The sequence below is a fragment of the Cupressus sempervirens genome, chromosome 11 (genome assembly GCF_028749045.1).
Source record: "Cupressus sempervirens isolate cs-2001-9-10 chromosome 11, ASM2874904v1, whole genome shotgun sequence".
NCBI classification, from domain to species: domain Eukaryota; kingdom Viridiplantae; phylum Streptophyta; class Pinopsida; order Cupressales; family Cupressaceae; genus Cupressus; species Cupressus sempervirens.
In genome coordinates, this window is record NC_143128.1 from 130,987,936 (window position 1) to 131,014,136 (window position 26,201).

At 34.8% G+C, this 26,201-nt stretch overlaps 1 pseudogene; it reads left to right on the plus strand.

Annotated features, from left to right (window-relative positions):
- Window positions 1–856: 856 nt before the first annotated feature.
- On the plus strand, window positions 857–24,317 carry LOC149528549 (uncharacterized; annotated as a pseudogene).
- The last annotated feature ends 1,884 nt before the right edge of the window (window positions 24,318–26,201 follow it).

The window sequence follows — 26,201 nt, forward strand, 5'->3', positions numbered from 1 at the left end:
AGATAATACAGATGCTTCTACCAAGAATATTGACAAGACAACTAACCTGCACGGTATTAAACCACGTCAATCAGGATTGGAATTATCAACAAAAAACACAAACAAATGCTTCCACGTATTGATTCAATTGTCTACTAAAAGATAACATCCAAAAAACCTACAAGCAAAGTCAGGAGAATGTTGTATCCTAAAAAATCCATCTTTAAAAATCCACCATTTACCACAGTTTCTAATTACAAACAAAAAATCATTTCCCAATTCAAGTTACCAAAACACGATCTCCAATGACAAATATTTTCCTATTCATATTATATATCAAATGTTTTTATTGTTAACTACATTCATTTTGTCAAAAAAACCAAGAAAATCATCGATTTCTACATTACCTCCATGCTAAAGTGTCATCTAGTGATATGTTTGATTTTCTAGACAAATATCCTCTATTTATCTGATTCATTTTAGATTCTCCGATTCAGTTGATCAAGAGATGAATATGCAAGGTCCATGGTCAATTAACAGTAGAATCTCAAGACCTTCTAGCTATTGTTGCAAGGTCAATGGTCAATTTTTTCAAAAATATGATTATATCCAATACATGGGAAGCCATGAAAATGTGGCTATCATTGAGAAGCTGAAAGCACATTTAGAAACCTACAACAATCCACTGGTCTAGATAGATGTTGGAGTAGCTGAATTTTGAAGGGAAGATATGACGAATGGCATACTGAATAAATTTCCAATGACAATTTTGGTGGATTTTCTCAATCCATATTTTAAAGAATCGCATAATAATGTTCCGAAAACATTCATGATCCTAGAAAACACTAGAAAAGAAAAGGCAGTATTAAAAAAAATCATGGCTGATATAGAGAGAGAGCTGATGAGGCTACTGGAGAATGGCTTCGAGATTTCTCAACATCGTATTGTTGTTGCATTGACGTCGTTTATTGAATTGGGAGATGCTTATTTCGTTCATGGATTTCGAAGTTTGAGAATCATGGAGAATTTTCCATGGTATGCATGGCCAGGTTGGAGAAAATAATAATTTTAGTAAGGTTAGTATTTAACTTGCAAGAGAGAGGTGGTGGAAGAGATTGTTAGCAACATCTTAAAGAATTTCTCGGTTCATGTTAGAAGGAAAACAGGTTGAGTTTGATCTATGAAATAATTTTAACCACATTATTCAATCTACAATAGGAAATTGGGTTTTCATTTTCTATCGACTATGTATGAACTTTTCAGCTCTGATCCAAAATGACAGTTTGCAACTTTGATTTAGCTCCCAAAATTGTACAACTTCAAGAATGAGAAATCAACAAATAAATTGTGCCTAATTTGATTGATCATCTCAGAAGAATAGATCAACCACAGTTTCAAACTCATGCAGCTCGCATATTAAGATATCTAATGAAGAAAAACATATTCATTTTGATTAAAAGTAAAGAAATCCCCAAGTTTGTTGAGATAATGGGTGTTGCACACATTGCATAATATTTTTATTTTATTATTTTATTTTATTATGTAATGTTGTGCCTAGATGGACGTGCAACATGTAAAGATTCTCATGGAATATTCTTGATGAGTTGTATTGTAACATTGTAAAAATATTTCATGTAATTATTTAATATTGGAGAAAAAAATTAAATGCCCAATATTAAATGTGGGGTCAGTGGGTTAGGTAGCACATGGTTTTAGCACATGGTTTATGTAATACCACTTGGTGGTTTTGTGGGACTTGCTACTATATAAGCAGCCACAAGGGTAGTTGTTGTATAGAAAGAACAAGAGTGACAAGGAGAAGACAAAAGGCAAGAGTCGAGTGGGATAAGGCTTGACAGGTTAGCCAAGGGAGCATTTGTGAAGGTTGGAAGCATGGCATGGGATGTGTGGATTCATGCTTGTTCACATAGTTTGCTCGGTTGTGGCTATGGCCATGAAGGCTTCCATGGTTGTATGGCAATGATATTTTTTGCTGAATAATACATGATGATGGATGCTTTTGGAGGCTGGGTTTTTCCCTCAATGAGGGTTTCCCAGGGTATATCTTGTGTCACATTTTGTGGGTATGTTGTCTTTTCTCTTGCATGTGGATTTTAATTCCGTATTTATTTTAGATCTATTATGGGTTATGTGGAAACGGTTATATTCTTTGTTGCCAAATTTCCTTACAAGTGGTATCAGAGCTATGGTTTTATTATCGTAACCCTAGATTGAATCCATGGGAATGCATGAGAGGATAAAAGAAAAGGGCAAGATATATGAATGATTTATTGCAGATCTAAGGGTTTTGGGTTTGCTGTTATGATGGGATGTTAAAAGATTTGGGCATGGGAAATTGTTGGATAAAAAGATTTTTTCGGATGTTTCATTTAAATGAGGGTTTTGGGGGGTAGCTTGCAGAAACGACCTCTTGGGTAAAAACAGACCTCACCATTGGATCCGGGTCGACATTTCCATAAAATTTGATATATAATATGCCCTAGTTTGGCCATGTTCAGAGGAAATGAAAGGGTTTTTTGGTTTCAGCCCATGATGGCCGTCAAATTTAATCCCGTCGGAATTTTCGTCACTGAAAAAATAAAAAATAAAAAATCGTACTGAAAATGGTAAAAAGACTGTCTTAGTAAAATGGCCATAACTTTCTCTCAGAATATCGGATTTCAGAGTTCTTATAGGCGTTGGAAAGCTAATTCAAAGCACTACAAGATGGTGTAGGTTTGGTTCTGTGATTTTAAAATTTTGTCAGGTTTTCAGAGCCCTAAAGTCAAATGTTATTTATTTTGAGCACGGATTAGGGCATAACTTGGGCATACGGAGTCGGATTTTGGACTTCGAGTAGTCAACGGAAAGCTCTTGGAGAGCTCTACACATTGGTTCAGATTTGGTGCAAGTTTGGCATGATTTATTTATTGATATTTTTATCTGAACAGTTTATGGTATATATTTTGACTATGGTAACATTGCGAGTTTATGGCATTAGAAGATTTAAGATTTGATGTCATTTCATATTTCAGTTTGGTCTCATGATGATATGGTTATCAGTGTTTGGTTTGGATATGCATGATGGCTTGTTGGATCTACAAGTTGTGCAGTCTTGTAAGCGGTCTATACTTACAGGTTGCATTTATAGCTTGGTTATGGGTTGTCTTTGCCCATTGATCTTTCATTATTGATGCATATTCAGATTGGTGGCTTGGATTTGGGTTGTCTATGCCCTAAGTCACATGATTTGCTGATTTTATCTTCATGTAGAAGGGATGAGATGTTGTTACCAGGTACAGTCATGGCAGAGGATTATGGTTGACTATGCTGACAGGTTGGACATATTGAGAGCCAGATGCTCGGTTCATGGATGTGATCATGGTGTCATGGATTTTGGCATGACATGATTGGTTATACAGGTACATCCTTGATGTTCATTAGCTTGGATTTCTGATTCGGTTATGGTGGTACATCTTCTTGGTTGAGGATCATGGTTATTTAGTTTCTTTTGAGGAGCTCATGATGTGCACTTTGAGTTCTTTGATAGTTTGATGCCTTGGTTGATTCTCATGGTTAGAGGATGGTTTTTCATCATGATGTCATGGATAGCTTGGATACACAGTTTAGTGGGAGCTTGTGACAGTGATGGGGTGACAGTGCAGGATTAGTTCCTGGTTTGGTTTATATATTCTTGGTTTGGAGAGGATGGATTTTATGATGCCATAGGTGACTTGGTACCACAGTTGAGTGGGAGTTATTGGCATTGATATATTATTGAGTGTTTGCAGATGTTGGAGGTTTGTCTTAGATCCTGTTGCTGCAGAAGCATCTTTGACATTTGCATGGTGCACTTGTTATCTTCATGGTGTGTGAAGATGGTTAGATCTTGAGGACTCATGGAGTTCTTGGTTATCTTCATGGTATGTGGAGATGGTTCTTCCTGATATGTGGAGATGGTTTTCTTCATGGTGTGTGGAGATGGTTGCATCTTGAGGACTCACAAGGTTCTTGGAAAAGGTGTGGTTTATGCTTTTATTTGGCATGTTATCCTTGGTATGAGGATGGTTTCATTATTATGTCATGGTATACTCTTGATACGCATTTAGAGTTGTGACATGTTATGGTGTGTTCATATGGAGCATGTTATCTCTTTAGTTGAGATGGTAAGATCATGTTGTCATGCTTATGTTCCTGAGGCCATGGTTGGAACTTTTGACATTGATCTTGGTTTAGTTTCTTGGTATTGAGTACACTGATCATAAGCTAGATACTTCATGATATTGCTATGTTGCATTTGGAGTTGGCATAGATTGATTGGTTACAGGTGCTCATGGATACTTAGAGACGGTGGTGACGCTGATTTCTCTTGGATTAGAGAAGTATTTGTTGGGACGGTTAATGGTTTCAGCAGGAAGTTCGAGGGGTAGTCACCTGATATGGACTTGAGAGGAGATTGTTCTTAGATGAGTCTTGGTTGGAGACTTTGGTATCTTAATGAGCATTCTCATTCCCCACTCTTGGTCTACTCGGCGGTTTGCTACTTGAGAGGTATAGCCCATTGTTTCTCTCAGTTGCATTATATTTATGCTTGTCTTTCATGGATATGGATCTTGAGCTATGGTACACGAGTTAGTTCTGGAGGGTTCATTTGAGAGATGGTTTAGCATTGGTTATCTCCATGTACATATGTTGTTATGCTGGTTGAGTTTGGGAGATGGTTTTATTGGGCATATTCCTTGGATTAGGAATGGTTATTCCTTGGTTTAGGAATGGTTTTATTGAGTTTGATCTTCTTGTGAGAGGCTTACATCCATGATTAGTTATATGGTATGCTTTGGGTGTTGTTGAGGCTTCTTGTTGGGGTTTTATGGAGGAGATCATACTTGCACAGTTTACATCTAGAGGTGTGTGTAGAAGGACATGATACAGGTTATGATTTGCATAGTTTCTCTGGTCTTGGTTATCTTCCTGGATGTTCAGTTTTGACTATATTGGATTTGAGATTGGTTAGAGATTGTGATCACTGGTTTGTGCTCATGTATGTCATGTGAGAGATGACATGGTTATTACTTTATCTCTTTCCTTTATTGTTTGTGGAGAAATTGAGAGACTATTGGAGACTTGTTATGAGAGTTGTTCTTGTAGGATATCAGTTTATGTATTGTGGATGTCCTTGATACTACATGGATTCACTTCTTTGAGATGTGTTGAGTGGATTGGTTATAGATTTGACATTATCTTTTGCAGTGGGAGCTTCTTGGTAAATATGTGGCAGGTATTGCTCTTGAGGCTTATGATTGCAGGTTGCAGATTTGATATGTCAGTGATATGAGAATCCACTTGTTATACCTTTGAGGTATGGATAGTTGGATGGGTTTGGCACTTTGTTGTGGGTGCTATTTCAGCTATGGATATTTTGACAACTACAGATACATGTGATTACCTTTGGATCAGGTTTTTGTGCTTGGAATTTTAGTTGGTACAGGATTTTATGATCTTCTAATGCGACAAGTTGGGCGGTTTTCTCTTTGGATGGCTTCTATGTATGTCCAGTGGTAGTGGCACAATAGGAGGTGAGATCATTCATGTTTGAGATGCTGGATACTTTGATTTTGTTGCAGGTACCAGGATGGAGCACTTGGTATATTTTGATCCATGATGGTGGATGTGCTGGGAGGGATTGTTCCCTTGTTCATTTTGTGTGGCTACGGATTGACCCTATGCAATGTATACAACAAGTGGAAGATTGTTGAGATAATGGGTGTTGCACACATTGCATAATATTTTTATTTTATTATTTTATTTTATTATGTAATGTTGTGCCTAGATGGACGTGCAACATGTAAAGATTCCCATAGAATATTCTTGATGAGTTGTATTGTAACATTGTAAAAATATTTCATGTAATTATTTAATATTGGGGAAAAGAATTAAATGCCCAATATTAAATGTGGGGTCAGTGGGTTAGGTAGCACATGGTTTTAGCACATGGTTTATGTAATACCACTTGGTGGTTTTGTGGGACTTGCTACTATATAAGCAGCCACAAGGGTAGTTGTTGTATAGAAAGAACAAGAGTGACAAGGAGAAGACAAAAGGCAAGAGTCGAGTGGGATAAGGCTTGACAGGTTAGCCAAGGGAGCATTTGTGAAGGTTGGAAGCATGGCATGGGATGTGTGGATTCATGCTTGTTCACATAGTTTGCTCGGTTGTGGCTATGGCCATGAAGGCTTCCATGGTTGTATGGCAATGATATTTTTTGCTGAATAATACATGATGATGGATGCTTTTGGAGGCTGGGTTTTTCCCTCAATGAGGGTTTCCCAGGGTATATCTTGTGTCACATTTTGTGGGTATGTTGTCTTTTCTCTTGCATGTGGATTTTAATTCCGTATTTATTTTAGATCTATTATGGGTTATGTGGAAATAGTTATATTCTTTGTTGCCAAGTTTCCTTACAAAGTTTGTAAGTCTTTTGGAATCTCCCATGAAGATCTGCAGTAGTAGGCAATTTTGGCATTATCCCATCTTAAGATGCTAATGTGTTGTGCTCAGTTGGAATCCCTTTCAATGAAGACTGTACAGCAATCTACAAATTTACTTCCAGCATCGTCCAAAAGTTCAATTTCTCTTCTTTTGAGATGTCATATTTCTGATGTTAGAATTTCGCACAAGACAATTGAGCTTCTTGAGAGCCTGAAAATCATTCTTGGAATGAAAGAAGATGAGGATATATTACAATACATTTGCACGGTTGTTTTGTCATGCTCTGAGGGAGAGAACAAGTGTAAAGCGGCTATTGAGAAAACTGGCATTTACCCAAATCTTGTGAAACTTCTGTTTCATTCTTTTCTGGATGTTTTAAGACCTCTGATGAAAACCATTGCAACCACTGACATTCTGAGACACAAAGTGCTTTTCCAAATCTTGGTAATCTTGTCAATTGGTGGAGGAGCACCAGAGAGCCAAAGGAACGCATTGTCATATGGGTAATCCTAAGGGGATATAAGGCATATGTAGGCCTATAAGGCCATTCTGCATTGTAACTAGGCTATAAAGCCATTTGGAATGCACATTAGATCATATTATTCAATTATTAACAAAGTTCCCATGAGGAGACATGTGCCTAGTAAGGCTAATGCAAGGGTTTATAAATGTACAATAGGGGAGTTTAGTTTTTGTTTTTTTATTGATAAGGTCTTTAAATGACCAATAGAAGGTAACTGGGATGATAAGATATCAAAGGGCATGTAAACTTTTCAAGTTAACAACTGAAGGAGGCGGATAGAGTGGATCAACGATAAACATGAATGCAATGATAAACATTCAAATCAATAAGCAAAACACAAATACATCAAACTATGCTACAACACTTCATACTTATTAACATAACTGAAATCTATTACAAATCCATAGAATGCTACAGCATTCCATCCACTCATGATCCACAATGAGAAACCCAAAATAGGCTCTGCTGATCACAAGCTCAATCCATGATATTTATAAGCAAATGCACATTTAATGGTGGACGGTGAGGTTGGTGTGTTGGCCGGTGCTTGGACGACTGTTTGTCTCTTATTTAATATGGATGGTGCTAGAGTGTGGGCTGGATGGTGGGCTGGATGGCTAAGTTGTGCGCTGTCGATAGACTGATTGTCTACTATTAATGGTAGAAATTAATACCACGAAAACTCCCCCTTAATTTCTATCATTAATGCTACCACATTTACATTGTTTTCCCTTGTTATAATTACCTCGGGTTTTACAACTTACCTCTAACCAATGCAATCCTAAAGTGGTTTCATGTTCACCACAAACTTCTCGAACATCACAAATATGGTTTCAAGATCACCATAAACTTTGCACTCAAATGGTTTACAAACCAAGCATTCATTGGTTCTACTGGCCATGAATCATCACTACAGGAAAACTATCATCAGTCTGGGCCTTTCTCTTTTGTACCTGCACCAAACTAATTATTGAGTCCATATAAAAAGAAATCCATCTACCAAGATACATTGGTGCCCAACCGCTGTACTCGTCAGTTCTATAGGAATTCTTTTCACATACATGGTTCATCAATACATTCAGTCAAACTCTAGGGTGTCGGGTACAACCGATAATGCACCCCTTACAATAGCTTATTAACAAACAATTCTCATTCAATCTCCATCACTTGTTTAGGGGATATCAATTCAACAATCTACTATTACATAACCACATTTGATATAACAAAGCCTTAATCATTTTTTCATCTAGATTCCAACACTTAAACTCCAAATCAGCACACACAGAGACCTTTGCACTATGATAATGAGCTTTAGGACACCATCTCACCTTTTATTCAACATGTTACACTTAAGATAACCAACTTAACTTTAACAACTAATGCATAACAACTGACACACATATTTCAAACACAAACATAATAAAAATTTCCATGATCAATATCTTCCATGTCATGCATATGCATTCTTTGCACAGAGATGCTCCATATGCTTCTAATCTATTAATGATAGTGTCACATAGCACTAACTTAAACACAGTTCAATTTTGACTTCCTTCTTTTCATGACTTCTTTGTTTCTCATAGTGGTCTCTTGATTTATTCTTCTCTTTATTCTTGTAGAAGATAATTTCAAATGCCATTGCCTGTTGGGCTACATTGCCACAACACTCTTCACCAATTCTAAACTTCTCGAGCTCTCCACAATCTCTAGGATCATCTCCCATTAGCTCTGATACCACTTTGAAGGAGGTGGATAGAGTGGATCAAAGATAAACATGAATGCAATGATAAACATTCAAATCAATAAGCAAAACACAAATACATCAAGCTGTGCTACAGCACTTCATACTCATTAACATAACTGAAATCTATTACAAATCCATAGAATGCTATAGCATTCCATCCACTCATGATCCACAATGAGAAACCCAAAATAGGCTCTACTGATCACAAGCTCAATCCATGATATTTATAAGCAAATGCACATTTAATGGTGGATGGTGAGGTTGGTGTGTTGGCCGGTGCTTGGACGGCTGTTTGTCTCTTATTTAATATGGATGGTGCTGGAGTGTGCGCTGGACGGTGGGCTGGACAGCTAAGTTGTGGGCTGCCGATAGACTGATTGTCTGCTATTAATGGTAGAAATTAATACCACCAACAACAACTCTGTTGTCAACTTGACATAAATCAACATATTAGATTGACTAACAAGATAGTTAATGATCGGTTCATGGTAGTTACAGGTCAGTAGTCAGTTGTGGGAGCTTTTTATAGGCTTATAAATGTGTGTGAAGCCCAATCATGGGAAGGAAAATGGTTGTAATAAGTTCTGATTAATAAGAATATTGGTTTCCTGCATATTTTCCATGTTTTGGATAGATAAATCAGCACTTTCCAATATTTGATCCTAGATAGTGTGTGGTTGTTTCGAAGACCATTCAGTGTACATATTAAGAGGATGAATCAAAATTACATTGGCTTTTGTAGCATTCAATTTCACTTGATATAGGTAGAGATGTGAGTATTTCTTGTTAACTGTGTAATCTTCGGTCAAAGATTATGAAAATGACTATTCAAAATGAAATATCTCTCATTTTTATACATATTAAGAACCCAAATTTAATATAGATTAGGCGCACAATGATTTTTACCTGTCCCGAAATTGCAGACTTCTATACATGAATTGGCATGTGAACTTATCAAAGACATATACTAGTTTGTTGAAGGTGAATAAGTGACTCTCACAGAAAAACCAGTCTCAGTACGGGGGGCATATCTCACAACTACACCGTTGGATTTTTCTCCAATGTAGATATGTTGTTGGTAGCCGCATTTAGGAGGATCTCACCAAAGCGAATAAATACATATTGTTGCGAGGAAACGTTATAGTCAACTGTCTACAGGTATATATAAAAAACCTTGTAACTTGTTATTTCAAAGAGAGGAATGTTACAAGTGTTCTTAGTTGAAAGGGTTAAAGCTGTTAATGTGTTGAGTGGTGAGGATAGATAGGGGAAAAGTCTAGGACTTTTCGAAAATTAGAATCCTAACGTTAAAGGTTTTGTTAAAAGATAAACTCTTCTTGTAGAAGGAATATGACAATGTCATGTGGGAAAAGTTATGTTGGCAGATAGTTGGGCATGGTATAATGAGCCTTGGGAGATGGGTGAGGAATTCTTGGGGGATTAGTAAGAATGAAATATGTCCGAAGTTGTGTTAAGAGGGGTATTAAGCTGTCATAAGCTATTAGAGGAAGGTGTTTCCAGACAAAACTCATGAATAAAGTGGATGAAGACATTGGGTCCTATTGAACTGTTATCAGCATTTGGGTTGATCAAGTGTTCGATGATTTATGGCATTAAGGTTTGGGAGAGTGGGACAATGTTAGTCTAACCTCGGAAGGTTATTTCAGAAGGTACAAAGAAGAGTGAGTTGGGTTTGGGAGCCTATAGAAGAAAGGTATTGATGAATTTGAAAAAAAGAGACAAGATGTCTAAAGTTTTAACACAAAGTCCTGATTGATTAGATGTGGGTCCAACATTCTATCTGGCATCTATAGACTACGATGATATTCTGACAAACAAAGTGCTTTCCCGAATCACTGAAGGAAAATTGTATTTCAAAACTTTGTATCCAAGATTGTCAGATCATCTCCAGTATCACGTGAGGCACACAAGATGAAATTGACCTTCTCATTAGCGCATATTTTTTCCTTCTTCTTAAGGGACAATCCATGTGAAGAAAGTAGCAGCTTTGACAATTTCTAATGCAATTTGTGGTTGGAGTGAAGACGAGGTAGATTATTTTGTAGATCTTGGTTGTCTAAATCTTTTGGGTAATCTTCTTATGCCACATGACCTTCCTCTTAGTAGATCTTTCCTTCAAAGGATTGAGACTTTGAAACCATGTTAAAGGTTTCTGTTGGGAGACATCAATATGCAAATCATTTCTGTTGTCCCAAACAACATAGACAATTTATTTGTTGAATGAGTTCTAGAATTCTATGGATTTTAACCTGAAAGAAATCTACACACAAAGAGACAGAATTTGTAAAATTTATCATGAACCTTGGCCAGATTTAGGTGACAATGCAAAGAATGTTGGAAATTGAATGTTGAAAGCCTGCAGGTTTCCCTCGAGCTCCACGTTCATCTACCCTATCAGTTTGTTTCCTGCAGGCATCCATGGACGACAGGCATTTATTTTTGGTAGGTGATTTTGAAATTTGAATGTTGAGAGGGAAAATGGAATATAACAAAAAGAATGTTTTCTACATTCATTTTTTTAAGAGAGTCAATTCAGCAGAGCAGAGAAGATAGAAGTAGCAGAGCAAATCAAAGAAAAAAGAAAGAGATCAGCAGATCCAGTTGGCAAGTGCTTCCTTTGTTCATTCTGTAAGTTTTCTATTGTTGGTTTTGTCTTGTTGAAGCAGTGATTGTTCCAGGCACCATTGTATGTAGCCACTAGAGCTACAAGTTTAAACTTCATTAAAGTTTGAAGTTTTACCAGTTTAGGGTTATTTTAAAGTTTTCTGGTTGAAGCTGAATGCTCCCAAATTTTTTAATATTTTTAATCAAAGTTGAATAGAAAGCAAGCAGGTATGCTTGAATCCATTTCTCTTCCTCTATTCATTGCATTTGAGAAGTTTGTTTAGAAGCTTCAAGCTTTGGCACTCTAGTTTTAATGGTGGAAACATTCACGTTGAAATTTCTCTAAGTTATATTTTTTTCAGTTTGAGCCGAGCTCACTCGACATCCATTGTTGCTGAGCATTGCCCTTTGTGTGCTGAGCTTACTCGGCTTCTTCTTGTGCCGAGCTAACTCGGTACCTACTGCCTGTCACTTTCACGTGCCAAGCAAATTGCCACTTGGCTCCTTAAGGTGCCGAGCAAACTGGTACTCGACAATAGTTAGTGCTAAGTGAAATTTTTTAAAGTTGTGATTTATTTCTCAAAAAGAAATCATACATATTTGTCTATGAATGTTATTATTCAGACTCGGGAAGATTTTTTTTTCAAAGTGGGAAGATAATGAGGATATTTTTGATTCCCCTGAAAAGTATAGTTTGAAATGGTTCAAGCTAAATTCCTTAAAAGAGTCATGAATTTTAATTAGATATACTTTTATTTATTTGATTAATATATAATCTTCAATTTGCATGTAACTCACGGATCTATCATATAATTTTAAACTTTTCATCTAAAAATTAAGCATGTTTCATATGTTACTCCAATAAACATAAAGAGCCAATAAACTCAAAACGTTTTTCTAAAGGAACTCTTTTTACATTAAAAAATAGTAGCTCTCCATGCTATTCTAATAACACTTTGTAATTGATTTCATCTCATTGACCTTTAGGTTTGATTGGCACTATGTTGCTATGTTATCTCAACTATGTTCCATTTGTTCTAATACTATTGTTCCAACTTCTCTTTTTATCACTTTCTTTAGCTATTGCAACAGTAAGACCCATCATCTTTCTGATCAAAGTTACTTGATCAACAATGAACCTATTGAACAATAAATGTGCCCTCATTCTCCCATGAAATAAAAAATGCAAAATCCTCATTGAAAATGGGGTTTTGATGGGTTAAAAACCCTATCTCAATCATATATTATCAATTGCTTCTTGTTGCCACTCTTAGTGGAAACTATTTTTATTCACTCCTTGATCCCTCTTGGTGTCTTCAAATAGAATTTAAAGTTCATCCTCTAATATCTCATTTCCACAATTATATCTAATGAATGAGGTGGGCATTCCATATTTAAGAATTCTGTTGTTCATGCCCGTGGATTGCATTACATCTTGCTAATCAAGTACTCAGTGAGAAATTGGTCGTCATCTACCTTTAATATTCATTCTTCTCACAAATATGGGGTTTGCTCATCATCTTCAACTATAGATCCATTTTGAGGGTCATTTCTGTGGAAACTCCCTACAGATGGAACATGGCGAAAAAGGTAGGGTGAGCTCGTCCTAATGCATTTCAGATCTTGAATTTGGCTCTTGAGAATCAAGTTAATGGTTGAAAACGTGATTTCCACCTTTCCCTCCACTCTAATCGATTGGTGTTCGCTTTAAATCAAAATTCAAGAGTCACCCGTATTTCTCGTATGAATTTCATTCTTACATTTTAAGAAAAATGTCCATTGTGAATTTTTATTATTAATAATTATATTAAATTTTCTAAAGTTTTGAATAATTTTACTAATTAAACTAATATCAAATATAATAAATATTTTGTTGTTAATAAAATATATATATAGATATATATATAAATATAATTTTTTAAAATATTATTATATATTTATATTTTTTCAAATTGGTTAAGTAACTTTCATAAATTAATAATATATGTAAGTTTCTAAATTCATATTGAATTATTTTAAACATTAAAAGTTTTTGGTTGATAATCTTCTATTTTATTTCTATATTAAAAAATAGATCAAGACATAATACATTGTGAGCTAGCTAACCTTTGGCACTTGTGTCCCTCCAATTCCATGGACTCGGTAGAGATTCATGTGTCAACAAATATGTTGTTTGGATATCATTATCTAACCTTTCGTCAAGAGGTAGAAAAAACTCGTGAGAGTTTCTGATGAAAAAAATATTGCCAACCAACCTTATTGAAATAATATCACGCTACTCATACAACATTTGAAAGAAACTAGCATGTACAAGTGTATGTACTAAATTTATCACACTCAATTCATAAATAAAATGACTAGAAAAAGTTAGCGAGAAGCTCACTCGACCAATCAACATTAAAACCCTTTGTGGAATTAATATCTAGAAGGCTGACATAACAATGCATTTCTTCCCAAATAGAATGAAAAGGAGGTTCTTCAAATGCATAAACGTATTCAAACATGAAAAATATGGGGTTTAATCATCTTTGGTTCTATCCATATCATTTTACAACTAACTAGCTATATATACCTCTATATATATTACGCCGAGAGTAATTGTTCTCGAGGTGCCTATTTTTATTTAATCCCAAAGTTATTTTAATCGAAGTTGGGATTAATGACAATAAAAATAGGCACCTCGAGAACGATTACTCTTGGCGTAATATATATAGAGGTATATATAGCTAGTGGCAATCGCGGCGCAATATGAAAAATATTTACTTTTTATTTTTTATTTTGATAAGGTTACTATAAAATTGTTAATTAATTTTTAATTAGACTTGTATGAAGTTAGTATAAAATTATGCTTCAAAATATTTTTAAAAATTTAATATAAGGAGTTTAATATAGATTAAAAATATATTTTTTATTTTTGGGATATTGTAATGTAAAATGTTATAGTCATACATAGATATATGGTTAGGGACAAAGTTACCATTATAGTTAATGTTAACCTTAGGGATAGAATTAGGGTTAGGGTTAGCATTAGAGTTAGCATTGGAGTTAGGGTTAGGGTTTGAGCTATGGTTAAGGTTAGGGATAGAGTTATGGTTATGGTTATTGTTAGAGTTATGGTTATGGTTTAGATTAGAGTTATGTTTATGGTTAAGGTTAGGGTTAATGTTATGGTCATGGTTAAGGTTAGGGTTAGAGTTATGGTTATGGTTATGATTAGGGTTAGTGTTAGGGTTATAGTAAGGCTAACGTTAGAGTTATGCTCATGGTTAAGGCTAGGGTTAGAGTTATGTTTATAGTTAGGGATAGGATTAGAGTCCAATTATGGTAGAGTTAGAATTAGGGTTAGAGTTAGGTGTAGAGTTATGTTTATGGTTAAGGTCAGGGTTAGAGTAATGCTCATGGTTAAGGTTAGGGTTACGGTTAAGGTTTGAGTCAAATATTATTTTAAATTTAATATAAGGAGTTTAATTTAGATAAAAATATATATTTTATTTTTGGGATATTGTAATGTAAAATGTTATAGTCATACGTAGATATATGGTTAGGGACAAAGTTAGGGTAAGGGTTTGAGCTAGTGTTAAGGTTAGGGTGTTAAGGTTAGGGTTAGGGTTAGATTCTAATTATGGTAGAGTTAGATTTATGGTTAGAGTTAGGGGTAGGGTTAAGGTTAGTGTTAGGATTAGAATTAGGATTAAGATTAGGATTAGAGTTAGGGTTAGGATTAGGGTTATAGATAGGGTTAGGGTAAGGTTCTAGGTTAGGGTTAGGGCTAGGGTCAGGTTTAGGGTTAGAGTATGAGTTAGGGTTAGAGTTAGAGTTAGGGTTAGGGTTATAGTTTTAGTTAGGGGTAGACAGAGTATTATAATTTGGGTTAGGATTAGGGTTAGGTTTAGGGTTTGAGTTTGAGTTATGGTTAGAGTTAGGGTTAGAGCTAGAGCTAGAGTTAGAGTTAGGGTTAGAATTAGGGTTATTTTTAGGGTTTGAGTTACCAATAGAGTTAATTTTACAGTTGGGTTAATGTTAGAGTTAGGGTTAGGGTTAGAGTTTTGAGTCAAGGTTAGGGTTAGGGTTAGAGTTAGGGTTAGGGTTAAAATTAAAATCCAATTATGGTAGAGTTAGATTTACAGTTAGAGTTATGGGTAGGGGTAGGGTTACGCTTACAGTTAGGGTTAGAGTTAGATTTAGGGTTAGGGTTAGGTTTATATTTAGAGTTATATTTAGGGTTAGGTTTATAAAATGAAAATGAAATGAGGAGCCTTAGTTTTATAACTTCTGAGAGGCTCCTCATATCCCCCAACAGACGTCTCTTCACATTCCACGAATTTGTTTCAAATTCCCCCACTCCTCGCAAAAAAAAGCATGAATGTGCATGCAAAATTATATTTAACAAAAAAAAAAATCATATTGAAATTATTTCGCCCCTATTTTTTCGGGCCCTATTTTTTCGGGTCCTACTTTTTCAGGCCCTACTTTTTTGAGCCTATTATTTCGGCCTCCATTTGGCTTCCTATTATTTTGGCCAACTATTATTTCGGGAATTCTTTTTTAATATTTAATTTGGAATTTTGTAACTGCTCCCAATTCATTTTTATTGACAAGGAATCTTGGCATATTCTCGTGCTGGGCATTTGTGCTGCCATTGTATGGAACGCCTCTCAGCGTAACTAGCTATATATACCTCTATATATATTACGCCGAGAGTAATCGTTCTCGAGGCGCCTATTTTTATTTAATCCCAAAATTATTTTAATCAAAGTTGGGATTAATGAAAATAAAAATAGGTGCCTCGAGAACGATTACTCTCGGCGTAATATATATAGAGGTATATATAGCTAGTGGCAGTCGCGGCGCAATATGAAAAATATTTACATTTTATTTTTTATTTTGATAAGGTTACTATAAAATTGTTAATTAATTTTTAATTAGACTTGTATGAAGTTAGCATAAAATTATGCTTCAAAATATTGTTAAAAATTTAATATAAGGAGTTTAATATAGATTAAAAATATATTTTTTATTTTTGGGATATTGTAATGTAAAATGTTATAGTCATACATAGATATATGGTTAGGGACAAAGTTACCATTATAGTTAATGTTAACCTTAGGGATAGAATTAGGGTTAGGGTTAGCATTAGAGTTAGGGTTGGAGTTAGGGTTAGGGTTTGAGCTATGGTTAAGGTTAGGGATAGAGTTATGGTTATGGTTATTGTTAGAGTTATGGTTATGGTTTAGATTAGAGTTATGTTTATGGTTAAGGTTAGGGTTAATGTTATGGTCATGGTTAAGGTTAGGGTTAGAGTTATGGTTATGGTTATGATTAGGGTTAGTGTTAGGGTTATAGTAAGGCTAACGTTAGAGTTATGCTCATGGTTAAGGCTACGGTTAGAGTTATGTTTATAGTTAGGGATAGGATTAGAGTCCAATTATGGTAGAGTTAGAATTAGTGTTAGAGTTAGGTGTAGAGTTATGTTTATGGTTAAGGTTAGGGTTAGAGTAATGTTCATGGTTAAGGTTAGGGTTACGGTTAAGGTTTGAGTCAAATATTATTTTAAATTTAATATAAGGAGTTTAATTTAGATAAAAATATATATTTTATTTTTGGGATATTGTAATGTAAAATGTTATAGTCATACGTAGATATATGGTTAGGGACAAAGTTAGGGTAAGGGTTTGAGCTAGGGTTAAGGTTAGGGTTAGGGTTAGATTCTAATTATGGTAGAGTTAGATTTATGGTTAGAGTTAGGGGTAGGGTTAAGGTTAGTGTTAGGATTAGAATTAGGATTAAGATTAGGATTAGAGTTAGGGTTAGGATTAGGGTTATAGATAGGGTTAGGGTTAGGTTCTAGGTTAGGGTTAGGGCTAGGGTCAGGTTTAGGGTTAGAGTATGAGTTAGGGTTAGAGTTTGAGTTAGGGTTAGGGTTATAGTTTGAGTTAGGGGTAGACAGAGCATTATAATTTGGGTTAGGATTAGGGTTAGGTTTAGGGTTTGAGTTTGAGTTATGGTTAGAGTTAGGGTTAGAGCTAGAGCTAGAGTTAGAGTTAGGGTTAGAATTAGGGTTAGTTTTAGGGTTTGAGTTACCAATAGAGTTAATTTTACAGTTGGGTTAATGTTAGAGTTAGGGTTAGGGTTAGAGTTTTGAGTCAAGGTTAGGGTTAGAGTTAGGGTTAGGGTTAAAATTAAAATCCAATTATGGTAGAGTTAGATTTACAGTTAGAGTTATGGGTAGGGGTAGGGTTACGCTTACAGTTAGGGTTAGAGTTAGATTTAGGGTTAGGGTTAGGGTTAGGGTTAGGTTTATATTTAGAGTTAGGGTTATATATAGAGAGAGTTATATCAATGTTAAGGTTAGGGTAAGGGGATTGAGTCAGGGTTAAGGTTAGAGTTAGGGTTAGGGTTAGGGTTTTAGTTAGGATTAAAGTTAGGGTTAGGGTTAGAGTCTAATTATAGTAGAGTTAGATTTATAGAAAGAGTTAGATTTAGGGTTAGAGTTAGGGTTAGGGTTAGGGTTAGGGTTAGGGTTAGAGATAGGGGTAGACAAAGGGTTAGGGTTAGGGTCAAGGTTAGGGTTAGGTTTAGGGTTAGAATATGAGTTACGGTTAGAGTTTGAGGTATAGTAAGGGCTATAGTTTGAGTTAGGGGTAGACAGAGTATTAGAATCCTAGCTACGATTAGGGTTAGGTTTTGGGTTACGGTTATGGTTACGGTTAAGGTTAGAGTTAGGTTTAGGGTTATAGTTATAGTTAGGGTTAAAGTCCAATTATGGTAGAGTTAGATTCAGGGTTACAGTTAGTGGTAGGGATAGTGTTACAATTATAGTTAGGGTTAGGGTTAGGGTTAGAGTTAGAGGAAGGGTTATATTTAGAAGTTTTCTTATGGTCACAGTTATAGTTAGGAGGGGAGTAAGGGTTGGGATTTTAGATTATATTTATTATTATATAAGGTGCCCTATATAATAATATGTATATTCTCACACTCATGGATAAGGTTAGGGAAAGATGTAGGATTGTGGTTATTAGTGTTACATTTAGAATTTCATTTAGGAGGGCATTGTGTGCTATTTTTTCCCCCTACTCAACCCATCACTGATGTCTGATCTGAGAGACCTTAAATGGAATAGGTTCTTTGCAGAGGGTTAACATCGCTAAAGTTGGCGGCTAACATTTTGTGTTGGCTCGGTTTCTTCATTGACCACGCTGGATCATTTTTTCTTGGTTGGGTTGATTCATGCTGCGAGATTCGATAACTCTTATTTCTTCGCGAGCTATCTTCCCATCTTCCCAAAAGTGCAAGATGTTGCCATGCATTCCCATTCTAACGTTTCTTTATATGCTAGTGTCTTCGAAACACTCTAAAGCCTAGAATTGCACAAGATGCTACCATGCATCTCCATTCTGATGCATCATCATGCTACATTGTTTCTTCAATTCTCTGAAGCCCAAAATTGCATCATGCTACCACGCATTGCCTTTCCAACATTTCCTCACTCCACAATGCTTTCATGAGTCTTTAAGACCCAAAATTGTGCCACATGGAGGGGGTTCACAAATTTTGTGCTATCTGCTTCGTTTGTTGGGAGGAATCTCTTCACTACATCTTAGTCATCCATTGGAAATAAAGCCAATCTTGATCGACGAATGTGACTTAATCCTTCATTGGGAGGAGTTTCCTCGTTGCATCTCAGTCATCCTTTTTGAGGGGAGAATCTACATCGATGGTTGCGACTTAATCCTTCATTGGTGAGGACTCACAATGCATCTATGCCGTCTATTTCGAGAGGAAGACCTTCATCGATGACCATCATTCATTTTTGGGGAAACCAAATTCCCCCTTGGGATCAACCTTGCATTTTTTGTGGGAGGTTAAGACATCATGTTATCTCTTTTCATAGTTTTTTGCCAGCGACATGAATGTCTTTCCTCTTCTTTCCATGAGTCTCCATTCTAGCGCCTCCTTAAGCTGCATTGTTTCTGCAATGCTCTAAAGCCCAAAATTGCATCATGCTACTACATGTCACCTTTATGACATTTCCTCACTCTGTAGTGCTTTCGCAAGGCTCCAAGACCCAGAATTATGCCATGTAGCGGGGGTCCCCACCTTTCGTGCTATGGTTACAATTTAGATTTTAGGGTTATGGTTAGAATCAAGGTAAATTCTAGAGTTTATAGAATATTTAGAGTTAAGATTAGGGATTAAATATACATGAGGGTTAGCATTGGGTTGTATGATAATTACAGTTAGGATTATAGTTAGATATATCATTTAGATTAGGTTTTAGTCAGGGTTTAATTAGACTTAAGATTAGGGTGAGGATCAAGGTGAAGTCTATATTAGGGTTCATATCATGGTAGGATTGAAACTAATGTTAGGGTTAACATTGAAATTATGATTAGGGGTAAGGTGAAGATTTATATTTGGTCATGATTGTGGTTTGTGCTAGGATTAGGGTCTAAGCTATGATTAATTTTATGATTGTACCTTTAGGGTTAGGGTTTTGTTTAAGTTTATGATTATGGTTACAACTATGGTTTATGGTTCAAGTTTAAAGTTGGGAATGTGATTAGGATCAGGGATTAGTAAATTTTTTAAGAGTTCGGTTATAGGTTTACACCATGGTTGGGACCTTGGGACTGGATTTAGAGTTTAATATCATGGTTATCCATATAGGTAGGTTTAGGATTTTGATCAATATTTTGGAGTTTTTTTTTACATTATGGTAAAGGGTTAGATTTTAGGGTTAGGACTATAACCAATATTAGTGTGTAGGTTTTTGGTTTAGATTATGGTTTGGACTGAGATTTTCGTTATATCAATAGGGATATGTTTTAGTGCTATAATTATAGTTTAATGTTGGATTATAGTTATATTGTACATCATTTTTGGGGCTAGGGCTAAGGTAGGGGTTGTTGTTAGGGTTAACTAAGGATGACAATTAGGATGGTTTTGCTTTTTCAAGTAGAAAAAAAAACTCATATTGATTCAAAAACAAAGAAATTATACTTCGAAAATATTTTTCTATGCCATAATAGATTCATTTATTTTAATTATTGTATTAGTTAATTATTTGTTTGATGTTTCAAAGTAAACATGGCTTATTTTATTTAAATTTAAATAATATTATTGTTTTGAATTGAATTTAGCTTAATTGTTAATGATCTTATTTATATTTCTAATATTAACACCAATTTGATCAAAGACCAAATATATTTTTGGTATTTTTGTAAACGAAGTTGCTTAACACTTCCCTATTTCAAAGTTAATAAAAAATCATTTCTATTGTCTTAGATTTGAGAGTAAGTATATTAAATAAGTAATAATAAATGAACATTATGATTAATATATTTCTAAAATAAAAATATATTACTTAAAAACTTGTTTACTTTAAATGAATATAGTACTCATTTACTTGTAAATTTTAAAAATAGAAATTAATCTACATATACATAAAATATTTATTCTTTTTCCTATTTGCATACAAATTAATTAAAATCTAAACATTAAACTACATAAATATTTTTAAAATATATATCCATCAATAAATAGTTTAGAATAAAGTAAAATCTAAAAATTAGACACATATATTATTTCTACAAACATGCAACTGATATTTCTATTATCCATTTTTTTCCATTCTAAAAAAATCTAGATGTAAATAGAATTTTTTTAGATGCATGCAATCTTTCTAATTTTTTCTACATACATATATTAACATTTCTATTTTATATTTTGTTTTTACATTATGGTTATTTCAATCAAAATATGTGGATGTAAATAGAATTCTTTTCAAAAAAATTTATTTAAATTTAAATAACATTATTGTTTTGAACTGAATTTAGCTTAATTGTTAATGATCATATTTATATTTCTAATATTAACTCCAATTTGATCAAAGACCAAATATATTTTTGGTATTTTTGTAAACGAACTTGCTTAACACTTCCCTATTTCAAAGTTAATAAAATATCATTTCTATTGTCTTAGATTTGAGAGTAAGTATATTAAATAAGTAATAATAAATGAACATTATGATTAATATATTTCTAAAATAAAAATATATTCCTTAAAAACTTGTTTACTTTAAATGAATAAAGTACTCATTTACTTGTAAATTTTAAAAATAGAAATTAATCTACATATATATAAAATATTTATTCTTTTTCCTATTTGCATACAAATTAATTAAAATCTAAACTTTAAACTACATAAATATTTTAAAAATATATATCCATCAATAATTAGTTTAGAATAAAGTAAAAATCTAAAAATTAGACACATATAGAATCTTTTTAATTTCTAGATACATGTTTTTCTAATTTATTTCTACAAACATGCAACTGATATTTCTATTATCCATTTTTTTCCATTCTAAAAAAATCTAGATGTAAATAGAATTTTTTTAGATGCATGCAATCTTTCTAATTTTTTCTACATACATATATTAACATTTCTATTTTATATTTTGTTTTTACATTATGGTTATTTCAATCAAAATATCTAGATGTAAATAGAATTCTTTTCAATAAATCTAGATGTATATAGAATTCTTTTAATTTTTTACATATATAAAATCTTTCTAATTTTTTTCTACATACATAAAAGAATAATTTCTATTTTCTATTTTAAAAAAAAAGCTATCATAAAGATTGATAAAAAAATTGATTGCATATGCATTCTTTAGTTTGTGCACTAAATGCACAAAATAAATTGTATAGATTAAAACTTCCCGTGCTGGGCACAAGAATATACAATAGAAATATCAGTTACCAAGAATAGTCAGCCATAAGCAATCAAATCTTAAACTTTGCAAAATTTCTTGCAAGCAATCTTTGTTCTGTCTTCGGCTGAAAAGGAAAAAAAGAATTTTAGATCTGAGATTGTTTAGATTGCCCTATTCGATTCAAAAAGCCATGGAAGTCGCCGCAATTACATCTCCAAGAGGCCTAATGTGCCTTGATTCAGTACCCACATGCTTATCTCCACGAAAAACTCTGCACAGGTCCTCCAGTGGCCTCAATTTCGGTCATATGAACAAAATTCTAAATCTAAATGAAATTAATTAAAATTGAAATATAAATCAAAGTAGAATATTACAACTAATTTTGAATTTCAATTTACTTCTACATCTAAATCTAAATGAAAATGTAAATAAAATATAGAAATCTCACCTGCAAAAATGTTACTCCAAAACTTCAATTTACTCCTATTCAAAAACTCCAATCTAATCCTCCAATAACCTCCACCTCTTCCTTCCTGCAAAAACATAAAATGAAAATGAAATGAGGAGCCTTGGTTTTATAACTTCTGAGAGGCTCCTCATATCCCCCAACAGACGTCTCTTCACATTCCACGAATTTGTTTCAAATTCCCCCACTCCTCGCAAAAAAAAAGCATGAATGTGCATGCAAAATTATATTTAACAAAAAAATAATAATATTGAAATTATTTCGCCCCTATTTTTACGGGCCCTATTTTTTTGGGTACTACTTTTTCGGGCCCTACTTTTTCGAGCCTATTATTTCGGCCTCCATTTGGCTTCCTATTATTTTGGCCAGCTATTATTTCAAGAATTCTTTTTCAATATTTAATTTGGAAGTTTGTAACTACTCCCAATTCATTTTTATTGACAAGGAATCTTGGCATATTCCCGTGCTAGGCATTTGTGCTGCCATTGTATAGAACGCCTCTCGACGTAATAATGCCTTATTCTTTTGATAAACTAAGCTTCAAAAAAAGATGGAAAGACTTTTTTATTGAGAACTAATATAACTCTTCTCACCATCATTCATAATAAATTCAAACACAAACATTTTAGCAACATCTCTCAATTTTTCATAAGCATGTTACTTTTACAATTAATATAATAGAACTATGATATTGGCATTAAGGTTAGATTTCTCTCAATCATATGGCCTTAGTGAGTTGAAAATTAGTTGTACTTGTTTCATCTTGTATTAATACTTGGAAAAATTTATTGCAAATATTATGAATCTTTCACTTGCCAAAGCAAAACTTTGACAATGAGTTTATATATATATATATATATATATATATATATATATATATATATATATATATATATATATATATATATATATATATATATATATATATATATATATATATATATATATATATATATATAACAAAAATTATGTGCATGACATGTTTGGAACACTTGTCATTATGGAAATGTTATTAAATAAAAATTGCATACATGAAGATGATATCCAAGCACTTGAAAAGCTTTTGTAATAGTTATTTAACATAAGAGATAAAGGTTTTAGTGGTTTTCTGGGCTCTGCTAGGGTTTTCTTGCTACATGCGACCTTTCAATTTTTTTGCATCATTGACGGAGGTTTTTGGGCTTTGCTAGGGTTTTCTTGCTACATGTGAACTTTCAATTTTTATTGCATACGGCCCTTCGCCTGCACTCCCCTTCTATCGGCACTTGTCATACCGCATTTACTATAGGAGCTTTAGGTTAGGATATAATGGCTCTGGCCAGCGGTGAACCAGTTGTTTCTGGTGTTCACGCTGCTGCTTCGGACTGCCATGGCGCCACCATCGAACAAATGCCCGCACAAGTTTGTCCTGAAGGTTTTCCATGAGGTAATCCTGATATTATCCTTTCTTTGCAAGAATTTGATGTTGCATGTGACTAGTTAGAACAACATACCTTGATAGGGTATTTTGTTGGTAGGACTCCTCTTGAAGCTATGCTCACAGAATGGGTCAACAAATGCTGGACTCCTCATGGAGTTCACCTTGATGCTGTGTAAAACTTTAACAAAGGTTTTTTTTTATTTCACTTTGCTAACCTATCGCAAACAGACGCGGTCTTTAACAATGGCCCTCGGTCTGTGCATTCCTTTCTACTTGTGTTTCAAAAATGGTCCCGAGACTTCACTATCTCAGATGATAAAAAGCTTATGGTTCTTGTATGGGTCGAATTCCTAGGTCTACCCTTACCCTGTTGGCCTTTCATTGAGTCTATTGCCCAAGCCCTTGGCAAAGTTGTTACCAAGGAGCCTGAGAAATTTTTTAATGCTCGCCCTCAACATCTTGTTTGCATTGAAGTTGATCTTTCCAAAGATCTCAAGGATTTTGTGGAAATCCAGATTGGAACTCAAACCTTCTCTCAGAAGGTGCTTTACTTGAACCTACCTAACACCTGTTATAGGTGCCAGTCTACGAAACACAAGATCGAGGATTTCCCTTTGGCTATGCCTAGGGTCAAACTCCAGCCTAAAGCGATGCCAGTCAAACAGGCTGAAGGAAAAAAAGAAGAATGGGTTACTGTTGGGTGCAAGGGCAAGCCTACCTTGAATCCCTTGGCTCCTAAGCCATCCTATGCGGCAGTTACCGTGATTCCTCCTACTTCCACAGAAGTGTCAATGCTTGCTAGCGTAAAGACACCAGCGGCTTCCATTGCACTTGTTCTGGGGGTTTTGCAGGTTTCAAACCCTACTGGTTCGTAGGGGATCAAGGCAGCCACCAGGGCCTCGCCCTTGGCTAGGGCTCGTACTCCTCTTGCAGTCTCTTCCATAGTACCACCAGCAACAAGGCATTCTTGCAGTCCTCCTGGACGTGCAGAGATATCAAGGGTAAAATAGCAAGTTGTAAGTCCAGAGGATTTTTCGTCTGACTTCCACTTGATTTCTACCTTTTTGCAAAATAGCTACTCCTCTCTGGAGGATGAGGATGATATGGAAGAGTTCTCATGAAATTCCTCTCATGGAATGTTCGATGTCTTATAGACCTCCCCAGAAATTTCTATGGCCAGGATATCCCTCATAGACTTGGGAATTTAGATTTTCTTTGCCTGTAAGAAGTTAAGATTTCTGGTTTCATGCTTTCTGCTACATGCCGCATCATTTGGCAAGATAGTGTTATTTTTTCTTCTTAGCATGAAGCTAGCCGAGGTGGTGTAGTTACTCTCCTGTCACCTCGCCTTCATTCTGCTATTATCTCACACAGTTCTTACCCCACACACCATATTATTTGGCTTTTGCTTTCCATCAACAATCATTCTTTTGGAGTCATTAATGTTTATGCCTCTAATGATGTTGTGGAAAGGCTACAAATGTGGGTTTGACTTGTTGACAACTTGCCTCCAGCTACTTGGGTCCTATGTGGGGACTTCAATATGGTTGAAGTGGCCTCTGACAAAGATGGCATTCTGCCTTTCCATTGGACAGCTTGGGAAAGAGAAGCCTGGTTTTACATGTGACATAAATTGGGCCTTTTTGATCCCAATGCAAACCACCACCATGATAGTGGGGCCTGGCACACTTGGTTCAATTTTCAAGCCGATCTTGACCACATTTTGAAATGTCTTTATCATGGTATGATCTCGACGCAATCTTTTTTCTCCTTTTCTAAAGATCGTGATTTACCTGTCATTCCCTAACAGATGTGACATTGTCAGACCACTATTCCATTTATTTTGGCATTTCTTGGCAAACAGTTGTCCCCAAGGTGGCTAAAGCTCAATTCTTCCTCAATACGTCTTTGTTGTTGCATGCTTCCACCATCTTCCACATCCAATGTGTCTAAAATTTGGGGCCATGTCCGCATTCCCATCGAGGTTGGATTCAATGGTGGAATGACGCAACTACCAGAACCGCTTGATTTTTGCACATCTACAAGCATCAGCTGGCAATCTTCAAAAAATGGTCTTATGAAGCCAACACCCTTGCCCTCAAAAAAGCCTCTGAAGCTCTCACCTTTAACCCCTTTTATGTGGATTTACAAATTCAGCTTGCCAAGCTTTGCCATGATAAGAAAATTGTTGATAACTATGCTGCCCGAGGAGCCCAAATCAAAGCCTGTCTCCACTAG